Source organism: Podarcis cretensis (genome assembly GCF_951804945.1).
Source record: "Podarcis cretensis genome assembly, chromosome: 3".
NCBI classification, from domain to species: Eukaryota; Metazoa; Chordata; class Lepidosauria; order Squamata; family Lacertidae; genus Podarcis; species Podarcis cretensis.
The window spans coordinates 39,279,712-39,290,331 of record NC_137172.1 but is presented as its reverse complement, the minus strand read 5'-3'; the positions used below and the strand labels follow the sequence as shown (position 1 = coordinate 39,290,331).

General features: G+C 45.0%; 1 protein-coding gene across 5 annotated transcripts in view; it reads right to left on the bottom strand.

Moving 5' to 3' along the window:
* MDGA1 (MAM domain containing glycosylphosphatidylinositol anchor 1) overlaps window positions 1-10,620 on the bottom strand; it is a 248,235-nt gene that overhangs the window by 23,537 nt on the left and 214,078 nt on the right. The window lies entirely within an intron of this gene.

Below are 10,620 nucleotides of genomic sequence, written 5' to 3'. Positions count from 1 at the left end.
TCTTTCTTTTTCCTTTCCTAGACAGGTGCACACAGGCACACCTCTGCAGGCACTTAAGGCAGGCTAAGGGAGCAATCCCTCTAGTCACCTTGCACTGGGAGAAAGAAGGGAGTGGGCTTCTTTCCCCACGTAGCCTTTTTCAGGGATCTTGCCTATTCCCTCCCCATCATCTCTCAATGCATGAGGTGGGAAAAGTGCACCACCTGGGTGAAATCCCCCATCACCACAAGGACCATGTCACCCCAAAGGGATGTGGCAAGAGGGGCTTCTCCCCCCCCCCGCCATTTTTGGGGATCAAGGCTATTGCCCCCCATCTCTTTAAAATTTTATTTATTGTAAAATATTTATAATCTGCTCACATGACAATTCACTTTCCAAATAACATGCATGGGAGGAAGGAAAGAACAACTCCCACTTCCAGGAATGGCTGGTAATGGGGAAATCTCACTCCCCACAAGGACCCTGTTACCTCCCCTGGTATGTTCCTGCTTATCAGTAGGACCAACTCTGGAAGTATGATTCAACATAAGGCATCCTCCGTGACTTGGTCTTGCTGCAATACTCTTGCGTATGATGTCCGAATGCAATGCACAGATCACTTAAATCCAAGTTAGCATCAGTGAGTGAAATTTATGGGAAGAAATGATCTGCAGACTGCAGCGTCGGTCTCTCATGGCAGAAGTCACACAAGATTGGCATTTCATAGAAAGACAATTAAAAGAGGCTTTCGCATAGGCAGGCTGAAAGAAGAGACTGATGATCTGCTCTATAACTTACTCCAGAAATTCTAAATTAGATCTAGCAGGCCAGGGATGCTGACTTGGGCCCCAGGTTATGTGTGCCCAATGGCGCCCGTGACATAAAGTCATGACGTCACACAGTAGCAGCGGTGTAGCGGTACTTCCGAGGTCTCACAGAGGTCAGGTCTGAGGACTTGCAAAACCTTGCAAAAAAGTACTTTTCTGTTAGCCCAATAGAGAGGCTGAGGTGCCCAATACCTATATATGCAAACCTGTATTGGAGAGTTTCCATGTCTGTCTCTGGGAGATTCCATGCAGGTGTTTATTGTGGGATCTGGTCCTCCTCATAGACACAAGCTGTTTTGCAGCATCCACACAACAGTGTAGGAATCAAAATGTCAGCTTGCATTCCTCCCCTCCCAACTTAATCTGGATTTACCCTTTATAGGGAAAATCCAATCAGTAAAAACCAAACAAACCAACAAACCCTGTTGTCAGTGATCCATTTGCAATATCTCAGCTACCTGTTTACAGATGCACCCTCCCTCCCATTCTTTCAAAAGCACCTTCTGTGTGTGTGTGTGCACGTGCACACACACAATAAGTGAAGAAGCAGTGCTGAATGTGTTTGCTCAATCCTTTTCCCGTCCCATAGGCTTCTTGCCCAACTTGCCTGCCCAATTATCTTTCCCTCTGCAGGATTCAAACAGGTGCTGTGATGGCAAACACAGAGGATTTGAAATAAAGAATTGTGGGCAGGGAAAACATACCGCTTCATCTTGCCTCAGCTTCCTCCCTGCTAAAGCTAACTTCTATTTTATTTCATATGAAAAAATTAACGGCACTGGGTCTCGCTATCAAGTATTTATATGAAATGTGCAATGAGTCCCAGAAAGCCAAAAATGTCCCCAGAAAAGCAAAAATGTGTGTTCTAACCGCCGTTTACCTTTCATATAAATATTCTGCAAACTTCCGTTCAAAGACAACATCGCTGTGCTCAGTCTATCTGTAACAGATAGAAGTCTATGGGAGAACAGCTGCAAAGGACCGTCTCTCAGCAAAAGCAAAAGTCTATGCAATAGCAAAGCAGGCAGTGGGATGTGCTGATACTTCCTTTCTGCAGGTGAGGTTGCAAATTCAAGGCAGAGGTTCAGGGCTGGGCAAAAAGCTTGCAAGCTTAATCTTAGATGAAGCGTGTCTTGACATTTATGTGAGAGGTGGGATAGACATTCGTATAAAAGGACAACAAATATAAATAAACATGTTCCTGTTAATTCTGAGGTGCGGTTTTCTATTGTGTTGTTCTGCCCATAATTCTTTCTAAATGCAATGTTCCTTTCCTAAAGTGTTTCAGGAGAAAGCTGTGGATAGCCTTTCCACTTCTTCCTAACACCATTACACAATCTAATGACATACGTAACACCATTACACAACCTCCACAAAGCACCTCCTTATCCTGCTTTTCAGACAACAGAAGAAACTTTCATACTGATACTCTCTACAGATGATGGCAGTCAGGTGGGGAGAAGCATAATGGGAAATTAGAGAAGACTTGAACCCTCCACTTGACATCCTAGTCATTAAGGCAAGAGAGGTGATACAAAGGGAGAGGTCAACACATGCTCACATCTCTCTCTCATTCTCCCTTCAGTGAGAACGCGGCATGACAGCGATTTCAAAATATATGCAATTGTTCAGGAAGAGAACTCCTGAAGCACATAGAGCCTATTGCTTATTTATTATCCTGCCATTCTTCCCAAAGGAACACCAAGCATTACCAAAGGAGTCTTCAACTCTCCAATCCAGCCAAAAGTGGTTATTTCCTTTTTATTTTGCTTCAGCCAGTCATATTCTTGGACTTGGGTTGAGACCAGTATTAGCGTTAAACTCAAAATGCACTCAAACATATGTGAGCATACTAAAGCACTATATGTGTGTGTGTGTGTGTGTGTGTGTGTGTGTGTGTGAGAGAGAGAGAGAGAGAGAGAGAGAGAGAGAGAGAGAGAAACAATTATTCACTTGACCCCAACCATTAAGAGTCAAATTAGATATGGACCAAACAGTCAGCTGCTTCAGAAAGCAACGTTCATTAATATAAATGAATGGCGAATCCCTAGTTTGGGGGCCTGATTTGCACCCTCAGCAACATTTCTGAAAAGCAAGATCTGAAAAACAAGAATGAATCCAGCCATCTCCCCAAATGGATATGATAAAAAGCACTCCTGGCCTCCTCAGCAACCTGACTTTCTAGGTGTAATCCAGAACCTAGAAGCATCAGAGTCTCCTCTGGGAGGCCAAACATCTCTTGTGGATGCTTCCCCCTCCCCCCCTCCCTGTTTGTTGCACTTGTGGCCCTGATTGCATCTCCCAGAAAGCTTATTGTAACGTAACTGGTGATGAAGCATGAGTCCAAGGCTCACTGCAGGAAAATCCCAGGAGTAAGCTAAAGCCCTCAAAAAGAATCTATTACTGTTCATAATCCCAAGAACAAATATGGGCCGCTTTTTCCTCTCGTTTAAATGAATGATAATGAAAAGCAATCAGCAGCAAGCTTGTGTTCTTAATTATGGTTCTGTAATAATGGCAAGTTACCGCTCTGAAAGGGGGAAAGCAAACGAGCGAGAACAGCGAAAACCCAGCCCTGCTGGCGCTAGAGAAAGAAAAATATCAAGCTGCTCCGAGCTTAAATTTTTAGCAATGTAATTTGTTTCTATGCCACGATAAGATGTATTTACTATTCTCTCGTCTCTAATGATCCTTTGAAAAGCAACATGTGCTTAATAAGCACAATTGCAGGTTCTCAGCTGCCTCCCAACGCCACCAACTCAGTGCTTTGTTTTGCTGACTCCTAATAGCTGGTATTCCGCCTGGACTCCCCAGATGCAAGTCCTGCCTGCCAGTTCAGTCACACAGCATTTCCCACCAGCACCAGAGACATTTCCCACCAGTACAACTCAGGTCCCATTTTCTAAGTGGTCTTGCTTGATGATCTGATGGATGCTGGTAAGTCAGTCCACTGGCAACCCCCCATGATGGTGCAGAATATAATAGAGTGTCCTCTTGGCATCTGCTTGAAACAGGATCTTAAAGTTTTTTTGTGAGTTGGTAAAGATAAAGGGACCCCTGACCATTAGGTCCAGTCGTGACCGACTCTGGGTTTGCGGCGCTCATCTCGCTTTATTGGCCGAGGGAGCCGGCGTACAGCTTCCAGGTCATGTGGCCAGCATGACTAAGCCACTTCTGGCAAACCAGAGCAGCGCACGGAAACGCCGTTTACCTTCCTGCCAGAGCGGTACCTATTTATCTACTTGCACTTTGACATGCTTTCGAACTGCTAGGTTGGCAGCAGCAGGGACCGAGCAACGGGAGCTCACCCCGTCGCGGGGATTTGAACGGCCAACCTTCTGATCAGCAAGTCCTAGGCTCTGTGGTTTAACCCACAATGCCACCTGCGTCCCTTTTGTGACTTAAGGCTGCATAATTAAGAAAAGGACAGTTAACTAGCAGGTAGCAATTAAGAAAGAGGTTTTTAACACCAGGCAAAGCTCTTTAGGATAAAATGTACCTATCCTATATTAGGACACATATTGCATATCTATGTTTGTGCCTGCGTTTTTGAATGCAGCCCAGTGGCAAATTCGAAACTGCCACTACACCATTCTGTGATGGGGGAAAATGTCTTGCTTGAATCATGCAGAATGCAAAATGCAGCATGAATGCAATTGTGTGGATTTGGGAGAGATTTAAGCTTGTTTCACATTACGCCCTAACAGGGCTTGAACATGTAGCAAAGTGGTCATTGATTACTGTTCGTGTGACCAGAATGGTTTTCAGTACACAAAGAGGTAATTTTTTCCACTCATCTCATTGTGCAATGACAATTGATCTGGGTCCAAGATGAAGCAATTATGTGATTGCTTCCCTTCCACAGCCAACTGTGGATTCGCTGCACATTGGATTCACTGCACACCTAGGGTTGATTTGGGGGTCACAGGAATCAATCTTCTGCAATCACTGATCTGAACATGTTATTTTACAGGGTGCTTTCCATATATCCTCTAGTTATCTAAAGACAGCTGCAGCACTAACATCCTTCTGGACCGTCTAGAGCAGTGTTTCCCAACCTTGGGCCTCCAGCTGTTTTTGAAATACAATTCCCATCATCCCTGACCACTGGTCTTGCTAGCTAGGGATGATGGGAGTTGTAGTCCAAAAACAGCTGGAGGCCCAAGGTTGGGAAACACTGGTCTAGAGGGGCTGGGAGCTGGGGGCACTGTTATACAGTGGTTTCGCTCCTTCCTCCTGGGCCGAGTTCAGAAAGTGGTGGTGGGGGATGAGTGTTCAGACCCCTGGGCCCTCACTTGTGGGGTGCCTCAAGGTTCCGTCCTTTCCCCCATGCTTTTTAACATCTATATGAAGCCGCTGGGAGAGATCATCAGGGGGTTTGGACTGGGTGTCCATCAATATGCAGATGATACCCAGCTCTACCTCTCTTTCAAATCAGAACCAGTGAAGGCGGTGAAGGTCCTGTGTGAGTGCCTGGAGGCAGTTGGAGGATGGATGGCGGCTAATGGATTGAAGTTGAATCCTGACAAGACAGAAGTACTGTTTTTGGGGGACGGGGTGGGCTGGTGTGGAGGACTCCCTGGTCCTGAATGGGGTAACTGTGCCCCTGAAGGACCAGGTGCGCAGCCTGGGAGTCATTTTGGACTCACAGCTGTCCATGGAGGTGCAGGTCAATTCTGTATCCAGGGCAGCTGTCTACCAACTCCACCTGGTACGCAGGCTGAGACCCTACCTGCCCGCGGACTGTCTCGCCAGAGTGGTGCATGCTCTAGTTATCTCCCGCTTGGACTACTGCAATGCACTCTACGTGGGGCTACCTTTGAAGGTGACTTGGAAACTACAACTAATCCAGAATGCGGCAGCCAGACTGGTGACTGGGAGCGGCTGCCGAGACCATATAACGCCGGTCTTGAAAGACCTACATTGGCTCCCAGTACGTTTCTGAGCACAATTCAAAGTGCTGGTGTTGACCTTTAAAGCCCTAAACGGCCTCGACCCAGTATACCTGAAGGAGCGTCTCCACCCCCATTGTTCTGCCCGGACGCTGAGGTCCAGCGCCGATGGCCTTCTGGCGGTTCCCTCATTGCGAGAAGCAAAGCTACAGGGAACCAGGCAGAGGGCCTTCTCAGTAGTGGCGCCCGCCCTGTGAAACGCCCTCTCATCAGATGTCAAAGCAATAAACAACTACCTGACATTCAGAAAACATCAGGGAAGTTTTTAGTGTGTGATATTTTAGTGTTTTTTGGTTGCTATGGAAGCCGCCCAGAGTGGCTGGGGAGGCCCAGCCAGATGGGCGTGGTATAAATAATAAATTATTATTATTATTATTATTCTGGCTCATTAATTTCAGGCATGCAGAATGCAAGTTTTAAACCTGATTATGTTACAACCACTATTATGGACAATGTATTCAATTTGGGCCACTATATATACTTTGTAATGTGATGATTGCCATGTGAGAGGTGGCTTGAAAGCTCCTGAATTAAAACTTCTGTTGTTTTTCTGCATTTTTTTGGTATATTACAGTGAAAGGGGTGGCCATTGCTAGGTAGACAGCAAATATTGGTGTTTCCATATACATTCTTTTTTAAAAAATAATTTTTTATTAGATTTTCCATTATACACATATAACCATATCAAACATTTTCACAAATTTCGACTTTTGGACTTCCGTCAGCTTCTCTGCCAATCATCCATATTTAAATTTTTATTATACATTCCCTAAATTTAATATTGCCTTTTAATATACCCTTCCTGTCTTATTCTCTTTTTTACAATACTCCTCAGACTTTCACAGAGCTTCTTTAAACCTCACTAGCGTTGTTTGTTCATCACATATATTTTTCAGATATTCTGTAAATTTCCCCCAGTCCTCGATGAACTTCTGATCTCGTTGATATCTAATCTTCCCAGTTAGCTTGTCCAATTCTGCATAATCCATAAGTTTCATTCTCCATGCTTCAAGGGTTGGTAGTTCCTCCTGTTTCCATTTTGGGGCCATTAATATTCTTGCCGCTGGAAAAGTTTACAGTCCCTTCTGTTTATCTCTCTTCCTGTTATTGTTTCCATATACATTCTGTGTCAATGACACATTTGACAGTCACAGTACTATTGCTCTGGATAAGTCTCCCTTACGTTTGTCATATGGGATAATGCTTATAGAAGTTGCTGCTTGTTGGCTGTTCTATGTAGCTGCCTTAGCATGTGAATATCACCCACTACCTGAACCACCCAAACTGTGCAGAGAATTTCCTGTTAATTTCACCGTACTCACACTATTCACTGACCATGAATGAATGACATATATCTCAGGGTGTTGTATGAAATAATTCCAAGGTCCAAAGTAGACCAGAACCTATTCATGCACCTAGCAATTGAATGACTGGCTTTTAAAAACCAAATTACAGGTGTGTGGGTGTGACTTTCTAGATTGGGAACTTGTCATGGGAGGAAAGGTTGGCTTTTTGCCAGCTGCTATGGTCCAATGTGGGATTTTTTCCTCAATGTAAATAGCAAGGGCACGTTCCACAATCCAGACTTGGGAGTGCAGCAATGGGGAACATATAAAGCCTGCCTACCCCTATGATAGAGTCCCAATCTGGATCAGCTCCATCCCTGGCTTTTTGCCCCCACAAGCTGTTCACACGATTGCTAATTGTATGAATGAATGTAATCATGACTAGTTTGGCACCTAGTTTACAAACTCCAGGGCTACTCCACATGGTGTTTGGAAGAGCATAGCAATGGCTGCATAAAATATGTCTCAAGGAAGGAAAGGCTTGGGTGCCCTGGAAGGAAAGATTCCAGTGACTGTGCAGAACTCTTTACTTCCCTCCTTCCCAAAATGAAGATCTTTCCCTTGTGGCTATACCAATGGTAGCAGAGAACAGTCATCTACTATTGGGACTGGAGAGAGATTAAGGGGAATTCCAGCATGGAAAAGAGAGAGAGAGAGAGAGAGAGGGGGGGGGCAGGTTATTGGGAGCCATTTGTGAGGGAGCCTTAATTCTATTTGGGAAATAAGGTGTAGAAAGGAGGGGGGGGAACAACCTCAATTCATTCTGGGTCCCATTTACATGGGATGAGGAAGAGGAGAGCACTTTGTTTTCAAGCCCTGTTTGAATAAGCAAGCATGGAAAAAGGAAAGGCATTGTGCCATTTTGCTGCCAAATATCTCTATGATATTCCTGGATGATTCTCTAAACTGCACTTAACAGTAGTGGCTAGTTCTCAGTCAGTGCCTGGAGAACTGGGATTGGCATGTGATGAAACCAGGGCTTGCTTTGCCATGTAGCAAAGTGGTGCTTCAAATGGCACCATTGGGTGACAAGTGATACAACTGAGGCAGAAATTGGTCTCTAAAAGGTACAGCAAGATATTTAGAAATGTTCATCCTAATAGTGGGACTAGTGGGGAAAACAAAATGTATTGGACCAGTGCTGGGTTAAACTGAGCGTAAGAGGAAAAAAGGTAATGTACACACATTTGCAGTTATTGTGCATTTTGCAATGTGAATTCTCCATGATGATTTTTTTTTAAGACAAGGAAAACACTGCAAGGGAGCTGGGAGGAAAACATCACAAAAACAGACCACCGTATGGAGCCTTGGCTGTAAAACAGCAAGTCCACATATCATTTGGCTGCAGGCATAAAAGTATACAGTGTTAGTGACATGGCCAACAAAGCACCACCACACAGGTTTGCATTGTGGAAGGCTGGAGCGTAGACATGCCCTAGGTCTGTAAGTCTCTTCTGAACACCCCACATCCCTAACAGACATATGGAAAGCAAATGATGAGAATGGCTGCCTCCCCCACCCCGCCAAATCTCTCAGCTGGATGTGTGTTTATTGAGAATCCTGCAGTGAGGAAAACAAACAGCGGTTTGAATTAAGCAAATTTGCAAACAGCTGCAATCCACAGAGCCTTTCCTCCCTCTGTGATGAAAGGCTGAGAAGTTATGTATCACAGCTCTGCTTGTCCTTGCAGAGATGGCACACACACTTTTGAAACCAGCTCCGTGTGATACAAACTTTTTGCCAACAGCCAGAAGTATGTTCCTCTATGCTAAAGGAAAGTAGAGGTGGGAAACCAATGCTGTTCAACTCTCATCAGCCTCAGGCCAGCATGGCCACTGGTCAGGGATCATGGAAGTTGTAGTCCCCAAAACTGGGACTACTCAGTAATTCAGTCTTGTATATCTACTGCCTCCATTTCCATAACTTGCAAGTTTGGTGTGTCAGTAATCAAATTACTGGATTTTCATATCTTGATTGGGAATCGGGGGGGGGGGGGAGAGTTCCTCCTTTGTTTACCCGCACCCAAAGGCATCGGGGTGGAGAAAGGAGTACAGTACAGAAATCTGTTACAGTAGCCTTTTGAACCATTCAACCCATGCCTGCTATCTTCCTTCCCTTTGAAGAGCTATTTTGGATGAGATCTGAAGAACGACTTCACAGCATAAGCTTGTATTCCACAAGAACAAATCTGACTGCTTTGATTGTTAAGAGGGCTGCAGTGAACCAAAATCGGTGGAAGCAGCAAACCCCCTCACAGCTCTGCATGCACCAAAGACAATCTACAGCTGGTTTGCAGGAGAACAAAAAGACCACAGAAGAGAAGGCAGGAAATTTATACATGATGCATCCATAGAGTATCTTGCGAGGTTTGGTCTATGCCAGACTTTTAGCACACAATACCCAGTCATATACTTATTTCCATTACATTAATAAATGTTCTGATGTTTTCCATCTGCCTGGTGACTGGCAGGTCGCAACACAAGGCTGCAAGGTTGGGCCAGGACGTGGCCAAGCTGAAGTCTAATATCTTCAATTCCCACACAAATTAGAGAAACTCCTTCAAAAATACAAAGTGCCTCTCTGGGGATAGCCAGCCAAGCAAGGAGGAGGTACAGAGACAATGGAAGGAGTTTAATCTCTTTAATGATAATGCCAGGAAGATGGCTTGTCCCAGGATATTTTACCCTACACATGGAAGAGAGGGAAAGCATGCAATGTCACACATGAAAATTACACTGATTAGAAGCCTCCACCCTCGTACAAGACTAGGCCCTGTCTTTTTATCTGCAGCTAACTCCAGGTGGCATTTTTTCCCCTTCTGACTCAGGAACTCTTAAGACACAGTATGAAAGTGAAAATGAGCAGCTGAGTTCTCCCTCCCTCTTTTCTCTTTCTTTCTCTTTCTCTCTGTGTGCCTTGCTCCTTTGAACCTTACCGTAGGCCTGTGAAGCAGACTCCTAGTTCAGTCTGACAGACACGGAGTTGAGTGCAAGGCTCTTGCATGCAGAGGTGGGGATATGAATGGCAGCTGGCCTCTGCCCTGACTGTTCTCCTGCAGCAGAGATGAAAGCCATCAAGGCAGAGGAGAACGGTGGGGCAAAGAAAGGGCTCATTGTTGAACGGCACCAGTGAGGGGGAATTCTCTGGGCAGGAGAAAAGCATTCTGGAGAACTGACACTGGGCGTAAGGAAGGGATGTCAGGATGTGTCCAGTATTGCCAGCCAAGTATATCTTCCCCACCTTCAGCTTTTGTCAGAAACTCATCTGGTCATGCAAAGCACCTCAGTCTATATCCAGAGAGGATAATTCCAGCATTATATTCAAAGTGGGATTCGATTATGACAATGCATTATACACATTGTATACAATGTTCGAAGACTCCTTGGAAACTGCAGTTAGTTCAAAATACAGCAGCCAAGCAGCTGACTGGGACCAGTTTCAAGAAACACCTCATGCTGGTGTTAAAACAATTTTGCTGGCCGCCTCTCCATTTTTCGAAGCACAATTGAAAGTGGT